Source organism: Lemur catta, chromosome 1 (genome assembly GCF_020740605.2).
Source record: "Lemur catta isolate mLemCat1 chromosome 1, mLemCat1.pri, whole genome shotgun sequence".
NCBI classification, from domain to species: Eukaryota; Metazoa; Chordata; class Mammalia; order Primates; family Lemuridae; genus Lemur; species Lemur catta.
Window position 1 is genome coordinate 150,367,739 of NC_059128.1, and position 21,299 is coordinate 150,389,037.

Below are 21,299 nucleotides of genomic sequence, written 5' to 3' on the forward strand. Positions count from 1 at the left end.
CTGAGCTGATGAGAGAACTGAAGCTAAAGAAAACCCTTAGTCTGCAGAGTTCTAGAAAGTGTTCTGAGGACCAGGTAGTATTGAAGAGAAAAACCCTATAACTCAGTGTATCCTGGCAAAATTGCTAAAGTCAAAGGGTAAAAAGAAAATCCTATAAACTTCAAGATAGAGAAAAAAGTTACTTAGCATGGAGAAAAAGAATCAGACTTGTATTTGAACTTTATTTCAGCAACACTGCAAATTAGAAGATAGTGGAATACTGTTTCTATATAATTCCAAGAGAAGTCTGTGCCTGAATAATCTTATACACAGTCAAAGTACTATTCACTAGAGCAAATGAATGAAATTTATGAATTTATAATAAGTCGGAGAGAGTATGTACATGACTCACTATGTACCATCTGAGTCAAGTAACTGAGACGAGACTCTAACTAAACAAACAGACCCCAGCGTGGTAATCAATGGACAATGCTGGAATGAATGGAAATATGTAATGCAAGTGTCATATGAAGATTCTGAAGCAGAAGAGACCTACTCCCTGGATAATACTCTACAAACAAGAATATCAAACTGGCCTCATAAGCCTGGGTAGAGGGAACATAAAAACATTTAAGCAGTTTCATTTTACAGAGGATAACGAGGAAGAAGAGACAGAAGAGAGACAGGGCTGGCTTCATGGCCTGTGAGCTGTAACAGGTCTCATGCTCAGAAAGGTCTTGCATTTGATCTAATGCTTCAATGCTTGAAATGATTAATAATTTTGAACAAGTGGTTCTGCATCATCATTTTGCAATGGGGCCCCCCAAATTACATAGCTGGTCCTGGATGGAGATTTTCAATAGACTAAATTTCAACCCTGAATTGACCAAGTTTAAATCCAGAAGATTCTGAGTTACTTTGAGTTGAAAACAGTATCAATTTTCTCCTGATCAAATATAGTGGCTTGAGAACTTGGTTAAATTGAAAAATAGAAAAAAGTAAGATGTTTGTATGTCAGCCTCTATGAAGTTTATATCTGATAACATGCAGGTTACTTGAGAGCAGATGCTAATTCCTCATCTATGTATCCTCACCAGGCTCCTCATAGGGAAGGTGCTAAGTGAGGTGGAGTGAAGGAGCTGTCGCCACCTGAACGCACACTGTACACACTGTGTGCAAAAGCAGTCCTGTTGGGGAATGGCAGTCTTCCTAGGTTATAGAAAGTATTCTATGCACTGAGGGCTAATGGTCCCTGATATTTTGATTTTAATTAAAACATCTCAAAAACTGCCAGGTACTGTGCTGAAAGTTGCTGGGAGGCATCAAATAAATAAATCAGGGCTACTATTCACACTTTAGTATGAAATAGTTACCTCTTTTAAATTCTTTTTTTAATTTTATTTATTTATTTATTTATATTATTATTATTTTTATTTCAGCACATTATGGGGGTACAAAAGTTTAGGTTATGTATATTGCCCTTGTCCCCCCCCCCCCCAAATCAGAGCTTCAAGCGTGTCCATCCCCTAGATGGTACTCATTGCACTCATTATGTGTGTACACACCCATCCCCTTCCCCCTCTACATCTGCCTGGCACCCAATTAATGTTATTCCTAAATGTGCTCTTAGGTGATGATCAGTGAAACCAATTTGACGGTGAGTACATGCAGTGCTTATTTTTCCATTCTTGGGATACTTCACTTAGTAGAATGGATTCCATCTCTATCCAGGAAAATACAAGAGGTGCTATATAACCATTATTTCTTATAGCTGAGGAGTACTCCATGGTATACATACATCACATCTTATTAATCCACTCATGTATTGATGGGCACTTGGGTTGCTCTTATTTGTTGAGCAAAATTAGTCTCTTGTATTCTCCCCTTTCTAGCTTTCTAAGTTTTGCCTTGTTCTACATGTTTCTTTTCTAACCTAAACAATCTATTTAACTCCATTGCACCTACTCAGGTAGGCATCTCTGAGTTTGGCTCTCCAGATTTCATGGTTTTTTTTTTTTTTTTTTCACAGTACCAGTCTTGATTTTGTACTAAGAAATTTTTCCTTCCCAAACCCTTAGACCTAGGAGTATAGCACATCCCAAGGGAATCGATCCCTGCATTCCCTGGCCTTAGTGATTATTTGGGAGAAAGTGGTCAATTCTTTGCCATCCAAACTGGATGCTTTTGAGAATGAAAGGGCAACTATTGATAATTACACTGGGACAATAGCGTAGGTGGGGACTCTTCTAGACAGAGTTGGATGTGCCATTCCTAGTTCGGTGGGGCCACCTGATCCTAGGCAATCTGAGCAGTATGAACATCTGGGAATTTGGGGCAAAGGAGAAGCTCTCTTCCCCTAGGGGTTACTGGAAGAGAAAAACTCTTTCTCTGGATAATGCTGTTTGAGGGTGAAAGACTGGGAATTGCTATAGTCACCGTAGTCATGCTACTCCCTGAGGATGACTTAGGGAGCCAATACATAGAGGAAGGCAGGTAGGAGAATCCCAGGGGATCAGAGTGGGAGCCCCAATGCCACAGGTCCTTCGTCTCCTGCATACTTCTCCCTAGGAGGAAGCATTTATGTCCATACCGTCCTCTCCATACAGAAACTTTCTAAATAGACTCATCCTACCCTGAGCTCTGAGCTTAGCTCCTCAAAGACATTTTTGTTTTCCTATGGTATATCTCCTTTGGGAAGTCCTACCATTATCTTGAAAGAGATAACAAAGCTGACTCTAGCTCTGTGTCCTAAATTTTCTGTTTTAGTCATTTTGTCATTTGTTTAGTACTCATTTTGTTCCACTCATTTTTTTTAATTGCTTGAATTGCATGGGTTCATTTTCTCCCCTAGATCCAGCTGACACTTTTTCAAAGGCTCTTGAAAGTATGTCTTCCTTCCCATGTTTCCTCCTGACTTGAAGCCCTCTGGGCATCATTGTTGGGTTGTGTCCTAGCTTCTGCGCTAGCCTTCTGGCTTCCAGACCTTCCACCTCCTCTGATGTGAGAGTTTTTAATCATTTACTTTTGCACATGTGTGTCTCTGTGTGTGTGTGCCATGGATTCCTTTGACACAACTCAAGGACTCCTCCAAATAATGATTTTAAATGTACATGGTAAAATACATAGGATTACAAAGCCAATTATATTAAAATACAGTTATTGAAATAGAAGCCCTCCTTCCACAAATTTGTGCTACAGTAATATATATGCTTCTCTATTAATGCCTTATATAGTAGTACCCAGTGATAGGTTCAGTAACAATCATAATTTAAAATCAGTGATAAATGTATGATATTTTGATATACCAACAACTATAACAGGAAACAAAAATATCTATACTTTTTATGTTGGCAAATTTACAAGTACTGCAGATACTACTGCAGTCTATTACCTGCATTCGAAATAGAAGAAAATGTCACATTCCAACTGAGATTAGTATAAACAGTCTCTAGCTGTCAAGTTTTGTCCTCCTAAGTACGTGGACCCCAGGTTAAGATCCCCTGCTTTAATCAGTCCTGGTGTAGCTGCCAGGCCAATATCCCCCAATTAATCTTTTCATTATGTCACTTCTTTCCTCAATTGTGCTCTGATTGTCTACTGCTTATTGGAGCAAAGTCAAATAAACCACTGAACTTGGCGTTCAAGAGCTCTCATGGTGTTTGCTACCCTACCTCTCCAGCTTTTCTGATAGCATTGGATTCTGCTTTCTAGCTAGGCTTAGTTCCTTGTTGTCTTGAGAACATAGCAAGTGCATACCTGTATGTTTTATTCAGGGTGCTATATTTGCTAGTGAAAGAAACATAATTTGCTTAAGCAAAAAAGGATTCAAATATGAATGGATCCAGGTGCACAAATTATGCTTTCTGGTATCTTTCTGTCTAAATCTCCTAATTCTTCTTTTTCTGCATTGGCTATATTGGCTTTAATTTCAGGCATGATCTCCCTTATCCTGGCAAGATAGACCAGAATTCCAGGCTTTTTACATTTTTTCAGTTTATCAATCCCAACAGAGAGAGAACCTCATGTTAAATGGTGCCAAGAAAAACCCTTGGAATTCCTAACTGAAATAAAACTTGGGTTCTATTCTTTCCTTGAATTGACTACAGTGAACACAGGGCTAGAATATTTGAAGTGACCAGGCCTCAGTAATGTGCCCAGTCCGAGCGCTGGAGATGAGATCAGCCTACTTAAATCACATGGAAAGAACAGGGAAGGGGGTGGGCCCCAAAGAAAGATCAGGTTCCTATTACCGCAGCACAAATTAGGCAGGCAAAACAATAGATATCTGCTATTTCCTTTAAGAATGGGGTCTAGTTCCTTCCACAAAATATTTTCTTCCTTTTCCTTTTTCCTGCACAAATCCTTTCCTTTGTCACAGAAGGGCAGGTGAGATAAATAATACCACTGAGCACTGACTGTGTACTAGGTGCTTTACATCCATGTACCAGGCTTAAAAGTCATAGTCACAGCTTGCAAGTATAGCAGTGCAATTCAACTTATTTCTGTATAATCAAATTAAACTTGCTATTTACGGTGGGGAAAAGTTTTTAATATAACTCAGATTCTTCTGCTTAAAACATCATTTCTTTTTGGGTCAATCAATTTAGGCTTTAACTTCAGTTAATTAAAAGTTGAAATTCTCCTTCCTAGGGGTTCTCCTTTCCCCCTTTTCCTCTTTAGGATGGTGCCTGAATACGAAGGAAAACATGCAGGACATCGTAGCTGCTGCCCTCACCAACCTCAGCTGAGCTCACTCGTTTTTGTGCATGGAGTGTGGGCCTTAGTCCCTGCTGCTTGTTTGCTGTGTCTGCTGCTGTCCATGGACCACCTCAGGGACCGTAGTCATGAGGCCTGTGTGCTGGATACCCAGGCCCCTCCCTGTGCATGGACTCTCTCTGCCCTTTCCCGGTGCCTCCACTGGAATGCAAGGGACCACGAGTGCTGTCTCAGGGGCTCTCACTGCCTGAGTGCCATGAGGCTCCATTTCTGCTTTACCTTCCTACTCAGGTGTGGGGCACAATCTGAGGGGGCTTCCTCCCAGAACTATTGAATTGAGTTGGGAAGCCCCTTCGCCTTCAGCCCACCTGATTTTTCTATCAGCTCACACAAATCTACCTGTCCGCTTCCCCTATGAGATAGGAGCACCGCATCTTACCTTTTATCTTGTCCTCTTACACATTTCTCTAGGTTATCCCCAGGCTTTATTTCCACCCCATGGCGGCTAAACTTCTCTCAGGACACATTCTCTTACTTTCTCCCCGATCCTTTGAGTTGATAAGCTTTGGATCTTTGGAACCAGCTATCAGTCTCTCTTTTATTTTTCCCTCTCTCTCTCAAAAAATCCCAGCTCTTGCAAAATGAAAGCTTTAGCTTTCACAAGTATTGTTTCTGAATGTGCTTTGGGAGTGTATTTTGAATGTAAAAAGCTGAACACCTAATGCTCTGTTCTTTTTTTAAAAAAAAATTGGTAGATTTAGGAGTGCAAGTGGTTTTCTTTTACATGAATGAATTGTATGGTGGTGATGTCTGGGTTTTTAGTGTACTCATTACCCGAAGGGTGTACATTGCACACCGAGTAGTTTTTCTTCCTGCATCCTCCCCAACCCTCCCCCTTTTGAGTCTCCAATGTCATTGTACCACTCTGCATGCTCCTGTGTACCCATAGCTTAGTTCCTATTTGTGAGCTAGAACATTAATGCTCTGTTCTTGTCTGAGTTCTGTGGTCCTCCTGAAGCGATGGATGGATTAGCCTGCATGGCTGGAGAGCAGCAGGTCAACAAAAACCTGCTTTAGTCTCTTGTTGCTGCTGTTGTCTTGCAGTTGTGGAGCAGAGAAGTTCAAAATGGCTTTCATTAGGCTAAAATCAAGGTGCTGCCAAGGCTGCATTCCTTTTGGAGGGTCTAGGGCAGAATCCATTCCTTTGCTTTTGCCAGCTTCTAAAAGCCGTCTGCATGCCCTGGCTCAAGGCCCTGCATTTCAGCCTCTGTTTCTATCTTCACATCTGCTCCTCTGACTCTGAGCCTCTTCATTTCCTCTTACAAGGACCCTTGGAATTACATTGGGCTCACCCAGAGATCCAGGATAATCTCCTAATCTCAAGATCCTTAACATAATTACATCTCCAAAGCCCTTTTTACCATGTAAGGCAACATAATCACATGTTCCAGGGATTAGGATGTGGACACAAAATGAAAAATTTGTCAAAATATATTGTAAGATATTACCTTGTTCTATATTCTAACTTCTTAAGTTCTCCCAAGAACCCTTGAGTCAGCTACTATTATTCTCATTTGACTGAAAAGGACATTAAAGTTAAATTAGAGGAACTTCAGATCTGGGTCTGTGACTGCCTGACGCCACAGCCAATGTTCTTTCCACTGCTTCTTGAAGACTGCCTTTTCCCTAACGAGGCTATGTCAGCCCACAACAAATTTTTTAGTCCAAATTACCATATCATGTCTTCATGTCACAACTTTTCATTTGATAGTGTATTGTTTGGAATATTCAGAGTGAAATGTGTGACTGTATGTATATACATGTGTGTGCATGCTCACAGGTAAATATAAACCTTTTTTACCAGCCAAGATTATAAGTGCCTAAAACTGCGATGGTATCTTTTATCTCTTTTGAACCACTACTCCAATGCAGAAGTCACCATGGTGTGGCCACACAGTGTATGTGTCGTATACATTCACCGATCTGATGGTTGGTACTAGAATCAGCATCACTGATCCAGTTAGCCAGCTCAAGTTTATTGAGTTCTTACCGTATGGTGACAGAGGTAAAGGGCGTACTCTCCATACTGAAGATGTCCACAGTCTGTAGTTAGACATAATGTCCATTGTTCCTCTCCCACTGAACACTAGACTATGGGCAACGTCCTGTTGGATACTATCTGTCAGTTATGAAATCCTCACAGGAACCCTGAAATTAAGAGGTGAACTTACTTTTTGTTTCCTTTGCTTCTCTTTTTGTGATTTATCATTCCCCAGACTATTTTTATTGATGATTGCATTCCAATTTTGCCTTAGCAAAATAGGGGAGCAGATTTGTTCATGCCACTTAGGAAAGGATGGTGAAACACGAAGCCTACCAGGACACCGGGAGAGGGAACTGTTAAACCTGATCGTTCTCTGAGACAGGATCAAGGACCTCAGAGTTACAGGTAATTCAGCATCTAGATTTTCCCATTCTTGTCAAGGGATTATTAACTATGACACCAGGCTTTTGTAAGAGGTGCAGTTGAAGGCAACGTCAGAGCTGGAAGTGACTTGGGGACCCATAGGAAAACCGCTTACCCAGCCCAAGTGCATGGCTGCCCGACCAGGCCTGCGCACAAGTCTCCAAAGCCACCAAGCTGCACTTATGTCTGGTTACACCCTTTCTCCACTTTCTGGCCCTCCTCCTGGGCACACTTTCAGGAGAAATGGGATGTAGACAAAGATTGCCCTTCCTTAGAGCTTCTGTTCTGATCCCGTTCTAGCTTCCTTCCCAGGCTCTGTTTCTCAGTCACCAGGATCCTCACCTTCCCTTCTCTCCCTGCTATTCTCTCTCATAAAAGTGTCAGGTGTTATCTAAATCTAGATCTAGGTAGATACAGATGTACGGAGATATATTTTAAACCTCATGGTCATCAAACTTTTTGGTGCATCTTAATTCACTGGAGATTCTGCTAAAAATATAGAAGTCAAGAGCCACACCCTCAAATTCCTGAATAAGAATGTTCAGGTGTGGGTATTTTTTTTAACTGTATATTTTAAAAAGCATTCTTGCCTGTTAATTCTGCTTCTCTCAATATTTGAGAATCACTATGTTAGTGTAACACCCTCTTCCTGGTTTATTTACATACCATCTTATCCATTTTGCTTGTTATGAAATGGCATTTTGGACATCAGCAAATGGGTGGGGAACACTGAGGTCCTTGATGAAGTGACATGGATGTGGGTAGGAATGGAGAAGTATAAAAAAAATAGAAAGACTATTAGCTATTGTTGGCGCCCACTTAGGTTGAGGCATTCAGTGTGGGGGGGTCTTTACATATAATATTTCATTTAATCTTTTCTAAATATCTGTAAAAGAGTAATAATTATTGTCCCCATTTTACAGATGGGGAAATAGATCTCACAGCAGTTAAGTAACCCGACTGAGGTAGAGTGGCCAGGATACGGCCAAGGCAATTTTCAAATCCCATCTCTTGGTTTCCCCAAAGCCTGTGTTACTCTGGTTCTGAAATACATGTAGTACCCTGAGGGTGGGAGGCATTGAAGGCCAGCTCTGCCTGCATTCCCTTTAGTTTTCTAAACTACATCCCTTAGACCAATGGTCTGTGAAATATAAGGAAATATTCACTCCTCTCCCCCAAATAGAGGATTCTGTGGTCAAACAAGTTTGGGAAATGCCATTTTCAGTAGCCTGGTCTTTGACAGTTATCATACATTAATATATGGAAGACCTAAAAAGCCCCTCCAGGGAAGATAACTTGGGTGAAGCCCATCTTTTTCACAAGTATTTCACAATCATGATGCTATATTTTCAAGACACATTTGCTTCAATTTTGGGGGAAATATGTATATTTGGGAGAACATCAGCTTAGCACATAGGAAGCCCCCTGCTTTGAGGGGTATGCAAGAGAAATAGTAGGAGAGGAGATAAAGCCAATGAGAAGACCCGTTTTCCCATTTTCTGTTTCCTCCTTCAAAAACAGGGAAATGAAACCAGGGTTTCCAAAAGGACATAAAAACTTTTCCCTACCTCCTATGCAATTCTTAGGGATGCAGCACTGCTTGCAGAATCCTTATTACAATTATATTATTATCCATTATATTATATTCATTATTCATATTAATTACATTAATTATCCACTGAGGAGTGATTTCTCAGTTGATTAGCTGATGTTGCTTAGACTATACTGCAATAATATCACTAGCCTGGTTTTCTGGGTCGAAGACAGCCAAGTAGCGGGAAACAGCCTCTCCCTCTGCTTTCTCAGTCTCGTGTGTTTGTCTGCTGCAGAGCCTTCAGCTAATACACCTCAAGATACAATTTTAAATTAAAAAACAAGAAAGTGTATTGGATTAATTCATCATGGCTGGTTTTCTACCTGGAGCAAAACAGACTTTCCAAGCTACCCCATCCAAGTTTGCAAAGGAAATGGCACAAAACCTGGGCTGGATTCTCTCCAATACTATAGCTCACTCACAGTCTGAAATCAAAGGCTGTTGAGAGTCCTGAGGAAGCGAAGAGCACAGCTCCTGATTTCTCAGAGGCAAACCTGCCAGCGTGTGCCCTAAGTTAATAGGAATGCCCTGTTATTGCTGGGCTGTTTTATCTACTGATTTCGGTGTACTTTGCTGGAGAATTTTGAGTTGAAAATACTATGTAGTTAATTATACAGCTAATGAGCTCTGGGAAACTTGCTTTTAGATTTGTCACTCCAGGCAATGAGAGGAAAAACTGCCATATAACATCTTTTGCCCTTGGGGAGTAAATTAACAGAGTTAAAATCAGATTTTTGAAAAGCAGCACATTCATAAGAGAAACATCTGAAGTTTATGGATTTCTTGCTTCCAGGTGCATCAGTAATGCCTTTTCTCTCTCTCTGGGAAGGCCCATTGTGAAGGGTGTGTTTCCCTGCCTTGGTTACCTTCTTTTGCAGGGCACACAGTCATACCTGAAGGTGAGAAACGAGGTGAGATTCTCCTAGCATCACTTCACGCAGGTCTTCTGACGGGTCCAAGTATGCAGAAATTCTGGGACCATCCATGTGTCTGTATCCCACCAAACAGACATTAACTGCAATTTACCTTTTAGGCACCACTTTTTAGGAGGCTGCTGGAAGCAGTTTTCCACAATAAATCAGAAACCAAGAAAGTGGAACACTAGACCTTAAGGAAATAGATGTTAAGGAAACCAAGAAGTCTACACAGAAGTGAGGCAGAGGAAAGCCCCTAGATGAGGGTACAGGGAAGACCTGGGATGACAGCAGTGCCCCAGACCCAGACAGCACGAGGACAGCCACCAGTGGGAAGAGTTTGGAAAATGAGTAGACCTGATAGATCATCTGATACATTTCCCTGGACAGTGTAGAAAAAATTAGCAATAACTGTAGAGGAAACTAGGTCAATTTTTTAAAAAAGAGGGGATTATTAATTCTAGAAAAATAAGTTGTACAAGAAAGAAAACATTTATAGTATACTACTTGGTTTGGCAATGAACATAAATTACATGGCTACAATATTATAATAGAAGTATATTGAGGTTAAGGATGTATTTATAAGTGGGAGGTGGGTGGAGATTTAGAAAACTAAATATTTACCTACTATTATAGATCATTTATAGATAATTTCTAAAACTGATACATCAAGCAAAACCAATAAGTATATACTTTGATTGGCTTTGAAAAATAGAAACATAAAATAACAGTGACTTGAGGCAAAAATTCATTTTTTTTCTCACTCAACATAAAGCTAGGCAATCCAGGATTGGGGTGATAACTTTGCTCCATAAAATCTTCAGTGATCCAATCTCCTTCCATGCTGTTCTGATGTGACAAGGTTCCTTTCCCAAGTTAGCCTCATGGTTCAACATAGTCGCTCAGGTTCCAGCTATCATGCCTGCATTTCAGACATCAAGAATGAAGAAAAAAGCAGTCGAAGGATATTTTTCAGGTTCTTTTAAGAAAGGTTCATGAAAGTTATATGAATGCTTTCACTTACATTCCTTTGACCGGGATTTACTGGCACATCTATAAGTAATCAGAAGAGAGCTTGAAAATATATTTCTGGAAGTCATGAGCTCAGCTTGAAACTGGGATATATATTTCCAGGGAAGAATGGGAGAATGGATATGGAGGAACTAGCCATTTCTTCCACACATATTATTTAGAAATGTTGAAGTAAATTGCAGGAGAAATATATAAATAGATAAAATCATTGAAATTGGTTACTGATTAGGCAATGAGGCTTTGGGTTATGGCTATAATTTACTATAAATTTTTAGTGGCATTATCTCTTAACTTTTTTATGATATGCATGTATTATATTGATTAACAAGTTAAATCATAGGGGCCCCTGACATGGTGGAGTGATAGCAGGCTCTGCAGGTTGTAAGTAGGGAGGGTGAGAGGATGTGTCGCCCTCCCTATTTATTTTGGCTCCTATTTAGCTCCTGCTTACCTATGAGTATTGGGTAAATCTGGTGTTCTCAAGCTTCATTGCAAAGTGAAAAATTATGACTCCAAATTGCAGGGAAATAGTAATTGGACTTATCAGTTCTTTCTTCTATTTACTCTATTTTTCTTGTGTTCCTGTGAATACAAAGAAAACCTTCCCAGCAGGCTTCAAAAGCAATGGTGATGGTGATAAGCCAGTGACACATCTCAGGAGCTTAAGTAAGACCTGTTTATTCCAAGGTGTTAGAAATCTCCTTTTGGGAAGTCAGGCATCTTTCTGCGGTGGCTTTCCTCTGAATTCATAGCCTCTTAAGTGGTAGAAAACAGTGACACTTAGTCACTGTTCACAGAATCTCCACTTAGTCTGGAGATTCTGACTTTGGCCAGTCCAGGAAATAGCTCCTGCTGCGTCCTAGCCTCTCAAATTCTGTGCTGGTAAATATTTTCCCCTTTCCGAATTCATATCCACCCTGACTTAGAGGATGTCCAGTCAATTCCACTTTTCTTGTCTCCACAATTGAAAGTGCATTTTATGAAGGCTCAATCCATCTGCTATGTGAAAACGCCTACAGCCGCAGGGACGAAAACAAAATGCTGAGATGAGACAAATCCAGTAACAGTCACAAGTATGTAACTGAGGGATATTGATAAAAATGTTATCACTATTTTTAAAAAAGTAGCTTTTGTAATAATAACATGATTGTAGTTTAATTTACTAAACAGTAGGGGCTTTTTTTAATAGATCATCTCTGATCTTCAACAACTCTACAGGCAGATATTATCATCATCTCCACTTTAGAGATAAAGAAACAGCTCATAGATGGGCCACATCTACATCACAGTTTAACAGTGAGTCAGTGGGCTTTGGGTTTCAATGCAGGACTGCCTGTCTGACTTTAAAGCCTGTGCTTGTTGGATAGCACCCGACTCTAAATTTTTGGTGGCCACTCCATCCCAGGTCCAGCCATCCAGTATTTTCTGAGCATCTGCTATCTGGAGCACTCTGCTAACTTCAATGAAGAACACATAACTAGACCACACAGAACTTACCCTAAAGGATCATATCATCTACACGGATAGGGGGAAAAACAGATATAAAAATCACAGTTACAAATACAAGACTATACATGCTAATTTGTCTAGGACAATGCTGAATTTTTGTCTGTTATCTAAGAATAATTATTAATAGTACTCCTTTTCATTCTCACAAGTGCCCTGGTTTGAATAATAAACTATATGATTATTGTAGCAGATGCTGGCAGGTCCCAGCCGTATCCTCTTGGTCTTACCATGTCAGTCTTCTCCATCTGATTGCTTCTAGCACACCTGTATCACCTATATTTCTTTTATTTAAGGCTTTCTCCTGCCACTGGAGCTTGCTTTGCTAATAGAACAGAAGTGCAGGGGAGTTAACGCCACCTGGGAGGAGCCCTCTAGCAATGACTGATGATATTTGGTCTATCAGTACTCCAACTCCCTCACCCCTTGGGTGAGGTGATTGAAGCATGTTTCTTATACTGGCTCCCCCGTTCCCCACAGGATTGTGTTCTAGTTGTCCACATTGGTAACTGGCTTGATAATGTACCTTTTATTAGCTGTCTTTCCTCTCTTATCCTTCTTCTCCACTCTCCTATCATGTTTTCCTATAACTTCCAAATAACGTATTTGCATTCAGACATTTGTCTGAGCCTTTCCTTTTGTCAGTAATCCAAACTGCAATAGCTCTCTTATCTATAGAAAAGTTGAGGACTGGATGGTTTGGTTTATAGCACAACATTCATGGGTGTAGTGAGACTTGAACTTGACCTTGACATTTGGATATGATTCAGGTAACAGTGTGGGTAAAGGTGGCCTGGTGTGCAAGGCAGGCAGATGGTGGAAAAAGGTACAGACTGGGGATGGACATTGGTTCTGGGAGATGAGGACCGACTATAAAGCAGAAAACTTGCTTAGGCCAATGAGGACTGGAGAGCACTCGCAGGTGTTTGAGCAGGGGAGTGAAATGTTGGGCACACTATTTTTAGGAAGCCATGTCTGGCAGTGGGCAGGCAGACAAGATGAGGAAAGAGAGAGAGCTGAGTCAGAGACACCAGTGGGGGAAATGTACATGCAATCTGAATAGGAGGAGATGAAGACTGAGCCCCAAGTGGAGGAGAAATACAGTGAGAAAGAGTGGTTACGAGTGATTACAAAGGCAAATCCATTGTATTAATATTTAGTGGGTGACTAAAGGATGAGGGGCAGAGATGAGTTAATCATGGTGGCTCCATCATCCCACAACCACCCTGAGACTCAAGCTGTGAACAGCATGGATGGCAGAGCCGCCTGATGCGTTTAAGAGAAATTATCTCAAATGCTAAAGTGCACTCAGTGTCTTGCTGCCTTTGCTTTCCCTTCTGAAGCCACCCGCGTGCCCGCTGAAGGGTGGCTACTCTCTAGAGTGTGCTTTTCTTTAATGAAATGAAATGGCGGTTAAGAACTAAAGGCACTGGGCTCAGACTGGGCACGGTTCAAATCTTAGCACTGTTTCCTAGGTGTGTGGCCTTGAGCAAGCTTAGTAATGTCCTGAGCTCCAGTTTCCTTATCTTTTCAATGTGGATATAGTTAATTGGTTTTTCTTAGTGTGGTGCTTTAAGGACTTAATGAGATAATACAGGTAAACGTTGTCATAGTATGTGGCACCCCTATAAGCGCTCATAAAATGATGCCAATTATTATCAGACTAAGAACAGATACTATACTTGCTCTTAGCCAAAAGGCTGAGAAGTGATGATGCCAGTTATTAGCAAGGTGGAGTGAGCTGTCTCCCCATGTCTCACAGTGGCTGTAAGAGAAAAGGACTATTAAAGTAAAAAAAAAAAAAAAATCTACATCTCTAGGTAGATACAGCTGGCTAGATATCTGTATCTCTCTATCTCTGTCTCAATCCAAGGCCCAGAAAAAGATAATACTGTTCTGCATTCTGCAGGAAGCTCAGCATCAGGACTGTGGATGAAGAAATAAAGTCTTCTCAGCCCCAGACATTTTTTTTTTTATCTCTAGATAGCTACAATATTGGGGACTTTCTATTCTATTCTTTGTGCCAGAGATCATATCCCATTTCATGGACGGCTTTAGGTCAATAAATAGGTCTATTTTTTGCTCATCAAAAGCTCCCAGACACAATTCATTTCAAACAAAAGTCACCACCCACCATCCTCCTTTTCATGCTCCTTACCATGAAAATGGTCCTGGGAACACAGAGCTCCCGCCCCAGCCCAGGCGCACGGTGGGGGGAGGATGGCCTGTGAATTCTAACAGGCAGGCCAGAGCTAAGTAGCACAATTGTCTTGCCGGGGAGTGAAGGCAAAGGGGATGTACCCCGCCCCCTTTCATTCTCTTCTGAAGTCAGCTGGTGGATTCCAAACACAGCATTTCAGAGTGTGGTTATTTAGCTTGAAAAGGCTCTGAATTGACTAGGATGTCCCACGTGGCACTTTCTTGAACTTACTGGGCGTGCCTGAGGCTTTCTTGTAATCAGAGAATGATTCTGAGGGAAGCCCAGCTTGCAGCCCTCTCTCGCAGCCTCAGACCTGGAATGGCAGTGTTTCCACAGGCCCTGCGTATGCTCAGGGGGGTTTCCAGAGAGGGGGATACGTGCAGACACATCCACGGTTTTCCCTGGGCTCATCAGAGATGGCCGCCATGCTGCAACTTCTCAGCTTGACCTCCTGGGACTGAAGTCTTCCACAGGACCAAGCTGCATGATTTCTGATACTTAACAGAAATCCTCAAATGCAGGAAAGGCCTTTCTTAAATCTCAGTATCAAGACAGCAAAACCCTGAAAGGACTGCTCATCTCTGCTTTCAGGGACTTAGTCCCTCTGCTGAGCAGGGGAACAACAGATTTCAGTCCACCACATTTAGCTTCTTCGGAACAAGATTCCATATTCTCAGAGCAATGCTGCAGCCTGGGTGAGGCTTTGGGGGGAGGAAGGGAAGTTTGGAGAGGATGAGATACACATCTTTTAATAAAGGCCAAAACATTAAGTTGCAAAAGAGAAAAAAAAAATCATTTGGTTTCAGTCAGGCGCCAGCATTGGGTAATTATAGAATGGAGTGATTTGAGGATTAGGTTTCCTTCTTTAGAAAATTACTGGAAAACTACTAAACATGGAGGGGACATTTAGGTCAGCTTAGCAAGTCACCTTGCAGTGGCATTTCCTCTGGGACATTGAGGTTTTGAGGTAACCTGGTATAGTAGATGCTCATGGTACACACCCCCATCCCTATTCTAGACTGGGGTGTCAACTCCCAGCCTCTGTGGGTGCTGGCAGCTAACAGCTGCCCCCTTCTCCAGAGGAGATCTTTCCTTGGCTGAGGCTGCCATACCCAGACATAGTGGGTAGTTACACCTCCCACCCCATCTCACCTCCACCAGGCAGCCATGGCCAGTGAAGGACTGATACTGAGGGCACAAGAGCCCAGTCCCCCTTGCTTCTGGGCAGGACAACTCCAGAGGTCAGCATGGGATTGTGGAGGTTAGGTTTCACCTAAAACCACACTTTTTACCTGTTTTTTTTTTTTCTGCCTTATTTTGCTTCCCTCATTCCCCTACAATTTTCACCTGAAAGCACTCTCTCACTAAATCACACACCCAAGAATCCCTGCCTCAGGCTCCGCTTCTGAGGAACCCAACCTAAGACACCTGGCTTATAAAGGAGGCAGAGGAAGCTGGTTGCTTTCTCCTGAGAGGTGGTGTTCCTTCCTTTCTCTCCCATAATGCCCCTTGAGTCAATTCCAACTCAATTGTGGGCACACGGAGGCTCCTTGTAGAATATAACTCTCCAAGATGCCTAAGTATAATCCTCTTAAGTTAAAAAAAAAATGTTGACTGCCTATGCCCTTGATTTCAGTTAGACTTTTTCATTAAAATGCTTAATCAGTGAGGCATAGGATTCTTAGAAGTTGTCTACTAAGAGTGACTCTCCTCCTCTCAACGTTCTCACACAATTATCTAACTACTCTAGAAAATTATAATTTAGATTTTCATTTTGTGTGTTTCAAGTCTTTTTGCCAAAATCATGACTTTGAAACTCTTGAGTTTCCTCTTAGAGCTAATTATCTGTAAGTATATTAAAATGTCCTTTCCTTTCCAAAAAAATCTATTCATATAAACATTCCAAAAATGAAAGCTTCTTATTTAATATGTCAAGACTTTTATTCTGAGTAGTTTAATTTAATGTCAGTGGGAGGGAGCTTGAGTGCATGAGTGGAGAGTGGTGGTAGAAATGGGTAAGAATTCAAGGGACAGTGGCTTTCTCCTGGGTTGTTCGCCCCCTCTGTATTATTCTATCTCCTGGTCAGAAGGGAATGTCTTATGATGGATTCCACAGAGGCACACTCTGAGATAAGAATACATGTGCAAAGGACTTACTAGGGAAGTATGAGGAGAAACTAGGAAGGAAGTGTGGGAAGTAGGGCAGGGAAGGAGAAAAAGCCAAACAGGGTAGCAGCAACAGGGAAAGCCTCATTGAAATGGGGCCACTGTTTGAAAGCTGCCTGACAACAGGCCCCAAAGGAGGCCCAAAGTAGGAGTTTGGCCCCCACCACCACCCAGCGGCCAGGTGTCCTCAACAGAGGGCAGGTTCAGTCTGGACATTCAGGGGAGCTCAAGAGTGTAAATGACACCTCAGGGCTGTTTCCCCAGGAGGGAGGAAACTGAGCTCTTGTTGTCCTTCACCCACCAGTCCTTTGTCAGAGGTCCCACAAGAAGAAAGAGGTGGGAGCCGGTGTTTCTGCTTTTGTTGCCCAAGAGCAGTTGTCCATAGGCTGTCATGGGGGTAGCCTGTTCCAAACCAAATAGAACAGAAGCTGGAAGAGGGGCACCCAGGAATAGGAAAAGGGACCCCACAGGATCTAGGTGGGACCCTGACAGAGTCTACTACAAGGGGTCAATGGGAGGAAAGTGTGCAGAGGACAGGATATTTGATCCCAGTAGATCTGAACTTGAGGCACTCAAGCCAAAGAATGTGGTCCAGGTTGCATGTCAGTCACACATTGGCTGGTGCCAGATATCCCTGCCCACCTTGGCGACTGCATGGTGATGGTGGCCAAGCTCCTACTTTGGGCCTCCTTTAGGGCCTATTATCAGGCAGCTTTCAATTAATCGGGTTTCTGTACTGCCAGTTGGGGTGGAACAAATCAAGCCCATTTTAGACACGAATGCTTATAATTGTGGATGTAAATGTGTCTGAGTTGCTGAAGAATCTGGAAGCTGTGGACTGAAGAAGCAAAACCAGCAGATTATCTGCTAAAAGTGCCTGAGGGCCTAATTGTCCAGGTGCACCAGCAAGCAGAGCAACCAGCAAGCAGAGCTGCCTGAAGAGTATGCTGGCCCTGTCACCTCCCCCAGATCTCAGTGGAAACTGTCTGGGACTCCAGGCGGTGAGCACAGCTTACAGAGCACAGAGTGGACTTGGCACCATGAAGAGAAAATTGGAAATAAAAGAGGTTGCTGATGGGTCTTTTTCCTTGTTCCGGAAAGTTCCCTATGGACCAAAGCTGAAAACAAGAGTACTCCACATTCCGAAAAGAATTACTAAGGAGTAATATATGGAACCTGTCTTAGTCCACTCATGCTGCTATTACAAAATACCTTAGATTGGGTAATTTATAAATAATAGACATTTATTTTTCATGGTTCTGGAGTCTGGGAAGTCCAAGATCAAGGCACTGGCAGACTTGGTGTCTGGTGAGGCTCAGTCTCTGCTTCCAAGATGGTGCCTTGTTGCCGAGTTCTCCAGAGGGGACAAACCCTGTGTCCTCACATGGCAGAAGGGCAAAAGGGACTAGGGTACTCCTGTCAACCTATTTAATAAGGACACTAATCTCATTCATGAGAGCACTTCCCAAAATGTCTGGCCTTTTAATACAATCACATTGGGTATTAGGTTCCAACATATGAATCTGGGGTGACACATACATTCAATCCATAGCAAGACTCAACTAAGTTTCCTAGAATCAGCAAACACGAATACGTGTCTGGTGAAATTTAAATTTCAGATAAACAATAAATTATTTTTGGTATAAGTATGTTCTAAATATTGCATGGCATATACTTATATCAAAAAATAGTCATGAAATAAGAATGTCCTGTGCAATATTTAGGACATACTTATAACTACAAATACTTTGTTCTTTATCTGAAATTTAAATTTAACTGTAAGTCCTGTATTTCATCTGGCAACCCCAGGCCCAACATTTCCAATCTAGGGCTTATCAAAATGCAGCAGAAGCATCTCTGCTTCTACCTGGTTACAACCCAGCTCTACTGTCCCTCCTGTCTATATAATGAGAAAAGTGGGGTAGGAGGTGATCATTGTCAACAGTCTTGTGGGAGGAGCACTGTGGGGGGGGTGGAGAGAGAGAAAGAGAGAGAGAGAGATTTTTCCTATTCCTCCATGCAGAGGAGGAAAGGAGGTTTGCATTTTCCTGTCTAAAGAGAAAAACGTGCAGTCCTTGAGAGCACATGTAAGGCTGGAGGTATCTGCTTTGCAATAAGAGATTTTTATTCTCTGTTTGGGCAGTGACCTTGCTGATTGGCCCCTGTGCCTATTGAGCAGGGGGAAAGACAGCAGGGAGTGGGGAGGGGGAGGACAGGGAAGCTGACTACTCCCACCATTTGGCTTGACAAAGATGAGCCTGTCAGTCAAGGGGATGCTGCACAAGGTGGCTGAGCTTACACTGGTGCTTTGACGCACTGCCCCAGAGGGATGCCTGCTAGATGAGGGATCCTAGCAGCAGAGGTCATGGGGAGCACACCGGGAGGGTCCGGGATGATGGGGGGCTATGGAAGTGTGGAGATGGAGCTGGACTTCAGAAAACCATGGCATAGGGAGAAACTTCAAGCCTCTGTGAAGAACCCACCCCTGTGGTTGCAAGCACTTGGGGCCCAACACTGGGTCTTGAGGTCTTGGGGGCCAGAGGTGAAGGCCAGAGAAGGAGCCGTAGTCAACACGAAGAGTCAGTCTCATGTGGCCAGGTAAGTGATGATGGTTCTACTCTCCTTCCCTGCTTCTCCTGCTGTTCCTCAGCTGGAGAAGCTCAGAGAGGCGGTGCCCAGAGGGAGGCAGAGGGTGTGCAAAGCAGGCACACTCCCCTTCCCCTCTCTGTGCCTTCAGCAGCAGGCCTAGCGGGAGGCGGGTGCGGAGAGCTTGGAAGTGAACACAAAATTGAAATTTAAAACTGATCCACACCAATTTTAATAATGAAAATTGATGAAATAGTTTGGAATTTCCCCAAGATGTTGTTAAGAGACAGGAACTGTGGATTTGATGGAGTAAAAGCAGAAGTGGGAAAAAGTAGAACTCTTTTATATCTATACTCTAATGTGAAAAAGTGCTCAGTAAACCAATTCTACCTAGCAAAATGGAATCCAGGAAGGGTAGAATTTCTCTAATAATGTTACAACTGGAGCAGCCAGACCTGCTGCCCACGGAGGAGATTCGATCTAGTCACCCTCGCCTGCCAAGACTGCGTGGTGAAAGGGTGAGGTGGAGTGGCACCTCCACTGTGCTGGTGGGGCCCCAAGAGTCCTCCTTACTGAAAAGTCACAGCCACAGCTGAGCCTGGACAGGGAAGTAAGGAGCCCCCTGAGACCTCACCCTCAGACTGAGAGTGGATTTGAGAGTGTGTGAATAACAACTGAATGAATGTAGGTCATTTTTAAATGAAGTTTTGCAAATGGCTTGGTGCAACCAATGAAAGTTTAAGTTGGCAAACTGCACCAGTTATCATTTAAATCATCCCTCTTTGATATTTTGGAACTATTTCTGCTTATATTTAACATTGATGTGAGTGCATGTATACACAAATACATTTACGTAAAAAATGCTGTCATTGTGATGGATTCTGCTTTTCTCTTCCAGTTCTGATTGCATTATTATGAATAAAAGTTTCTCGGCGGAGACTCTGCCAACAGCTGTGCTGATGCTGTATGAGGCAGACTTGGACCCGGTTCACTTTTCCACGCTTGCCTTTGCCCTGTAGGACTTAGTGTGGTAAGAACTTGCCTGTGTCAGTGAAATGTGAAGCCCTGACTCACAGGTTGCTGCTTGGAGGCAGTCGCGATGAAGAAAGCCAGCCTCATTTTTCCATAGTCGATTCCAGCTGACAATCCTTGCTCTAAGCATTGCTTTCTTCACCCCCTTTCCACCATGTCAGACACAATGCCTGACTGTTCTTGCTGCAGAAGCTGTCAGAAGTATTTTTCCAGCTTGCTAATCCATGATTTTTTTTAAATTTTGGATAAAAATATTCAAATTGATCTTAAAATCAGAGTTACAATAACCAGTCCTTTCCCATATACCATTATTGCTACAGTCAAAATGGACTATCACAAGTTTGCAAGTGTGAAGGCAAGAGGCAGTATTTTAAAATCATGGTTGTACTGAGTTGTATTCAGTATTGAGGTTGAAAGCAAGGTTAGCAAGATTCTCTTTTCCCTGGCTGGCAGTGTTAGGTAAGGTGTTTTTAGGAGAGGATTATTGTTAAATAACCTCTATGTTCCGTAGCTTTGTGACCTGGAGAAAATTTCTTAACCTCTTTGTACCTTAGTTGTATCATATTTAATGAGGATAATAATAGTATTTACTTCTTAAAGTTGGTATGAAGATTAAATGGCCTTTTATATTTCTATATCTAGGTACAGGTATAAGCCCAAAGACACAGATATAAATATCTTAGATCTATTCCTAGGACATGGAAAACTCTCAATAAATGTTACTATTTCTATTGCTGCTATTATTGTTATTATTATTATTATTAGTTTTCAAAAGAGCAGGAGGCAGTATAGCATAGTAGAAAGAGTACACATAGGTTTTAGAGAAAGTGAATTCTCAAGTCATGGCTTTGGCATGTGCTATGAGAGCTTGGACAGGAGAATCTCTCTAAGGCTAAGTTACCACATCACCAAATGGGTAAAATCATATCCATGGTGCAGCATATTCAATGAGGATAGTGAAGATTGAATTAGAAAATGTTTATAAAGTGCCTGGCACCTCTGTTTTCAGAGGGCCAGTAAAAGACATTGAGTTTGCATTTTACATCTATTTCTTTGTCCTAACACATTTCACTCCTGTCTTCTGTCATTTTGAGGAGATAAAATACA

At 42.1% G+C, this 21,299-nt stretch overlaps 1 pseudogene; it reads right to left on the reverse strand.

Annotated features, from left to right (window-relative positions):
* Positions 1–13,791: 13,791 nt before the first annotated feature.
* LOC123631014 lies at positions 13,792–13,920 on the reverse strand (annotated as a pseudogene).
* Between the last annotated feature and the right edge of the window lie 7,379 nt (positions 13,921–21,299).